This window comes from Octopus bimaculoides, chromosome 4 (genome assembly GCF_001194135.2).
Source record: "Octopus bimaculoides isolate UCB-OBI-ISO-001 chromosome 4, ASM119413v2, whole genome shotgun sequence".
Classification (NCBI taxonomy): Eukaryota; Metazoa; Mollusca; class Cephalopoda; order Octopoda; family Octopodidae; genus Octopus; species Octopus bimaculoides.
Window position 1 is genome coordinate 130,256,243 of NC_068984.1, and position 2,541 is coordinate 130,258,783.

The following is a 2,541-nucleotide window of genomic DNA, read 5'->3' on the forward strand; positions in this document are numbered from 1 at the left end:
ACATTTATATTTTTTCTCCTTGTTTCTCTCCTTATTTCTTTCTGTGTTCCTTTCAGTTGAAGAGCGTAGGCTCGAAACGTCAAAGACTTTCTCTATTCCCGAGCGTTAAACTAATACATCCATTTGTTGTTTACACCACCTGTCTTCGTCTGTTGTTTTTTTCGTAAATTCTCCCATATATAAATATATATATATATATATATATATAACAACAACAACACAGCCACTCCTCAATGCTAGCACAATTGATGGTCTTTAAACTCCACAATCAAGAGCCCTTCACAGTCCATCTATCCATTTCCTCATTTCTTCAGAATACTACAACTGACCCAGTGTCATCATTGTTATCATGTTCTACTGCTACTATCCTTACCACAACTAAACAATAGCAACAACAGGATCAGCATTGGAAGTCACTCTTCAATACTAGAACAATTGATGACCTATTAAACAACACAGTCTCTAGCTCTTCTCCACAGTCAAGTCACTTAGATTCTTAGAATAACACAAGAGATCCATCATCACTATTCTCGTCCTGCTATATGGTTACTACGATTACCACTACTTCAACTCTAATTAGTGAAGAACCACTCCTTTCTCTTCGCCCTCCACTCCATTGTCCACCTCAGCCTAAATGGATACTTGACAGCTCCATGATGAAGCTAGCTTGGTTACCAACCACATGGTTCCGGGCTCAGTCCCACTGCGTGGCACCTTGGGCAAGTGTCTTCTACTATAGCCTCGGGCCGACCAAAGCCTTGTGAGTGGATTTGGTAGACAGAAACTGAAAGAAGCCTGTCATATGTATGTATATGTATATATATATATGTGTGTGTGTGTGTGTATGTTTGTGTGTCTGTGTTTGTCCCTCCAACATCGCTTGACAACCGATGCTGGTGTCTTTACGTCCCCGTAACTTAGCGGATCGGCAAAAGAGACCGATAGAATAATCTTTCACAGCCTTGGATTTTTATCTCATTCTGAAAGCTTTGGTCGATCCGAGACTATAGTAGAAGACACTTGCCTAAGATGCCACACAGTGGGAGTGAAGTCCGGAACCATGTTGTTGGGAAGCAAACTTCTTACCACACACCCACGCCAAAAGTATTTTTGGATTTTTCTTTTTTTTTCTCAAAATACTTATTACACCGAACTAAAAGTACCTATTGGTTAAATTCGTCATAGAAGAACACTGCAGAAGATAATGTTGAAATGATAATTCCTGCAGAACGTGGATGTAGTAACAGGAATAGGAAAGTGGGTGAAACTGTGTAAGCTGGGAGATCTTGCACAATAAAGAGGAAGAAGTACAATGAATCTCTTTAACAATATGGATTTTTTTCTTTTTACTTTTAGACATAAATTGCACCTCCAGTCTGGTTAATTTGTAAAGAATATTTAGGAAATGAAAATATGCAACCTGCTTAATTTGAAAGCTATCTTCATTCTAGACGTATTTCCTCTGCAGGCAAGTCTTTGATGTTTTTTTTTTTTTTCTTATTCAGGAATACTGAAGTCTTTGAAAGTATGAAAGCATGTTTGTTTTTTTGTTTGTTTTGTTTGTTTGTTTTTCTTTTGGGAAAAATATATACTAGGCTCAAGAAAAGAATTAAGAGCATCATATGAGTCTTATACTTAATTACAAAAGTTAAGGAACACGGTTGGCCGAAGAACTTCTATTGCCAGCGACAGGTTTTCAGAAAATTCACTGAAAGAGCCATGCAGATGAAATAAGAAAAAATAACCTGTTAAATGATACAGAATGTAATATATATATATATATATAATGCAGAAATCAGGAATACTAACTTGTGCGATTTATTGAAAGAATTAAAGAATGTACTTCAGAATTCAGGTATAATAATCAACTGATATTGCGAATTCCAATCAACTATTGGCTTTTCTTGGGTATTCGTACGAAAGTAGAGTGCGAGACAAATAGTTTCTAAGGAAAACGTATTCATTTGAAATATGTGTACCGTTTGTTAAGGAAATAAATCTGGAATGGAATAACTGTGTTTGGGGTATGTATAAATACTGCAGTAATAATGACGGGCAAATAACTTCAGATTTCAAGCTAAAGTCAAACTTGTACTCAATGTACCTCTTACGTTCATTCATGGCCAGATTTGTCGAGAGACATTATTGGCTAAAAAGGAATTTGGTACTTCCCTGTTTTCGACAACCATTTTTTAAAATTTATTTACTAAAGGTGCAGGAGTGGCTGGGTGGTAAGTAGCTTGCTTACCAACCACATGGTTCTGGGTTCAGTCCCACAGCATGGCACCTTGGGCAAGTGTCTTCTACTATAGCCTCGGGCCGACCAATGCCTTGTGAGTAGATTTGGTAGATGGAAACTGAAAGAAGCCCGTCGTATATATATATGTATATGTATGTAAATGTGTGTGTGTGTGTGTGTGTTTGTGTGTCTGTGTTTGTTCCCCCCAACATCGCTTGACAACCGATGCTGGTGTGTTTACGTCCCCGTAACTTAGCGGTTCGGCAAAAGAGCCCGATAGAATAAGTACTAGGTTTCCAAAG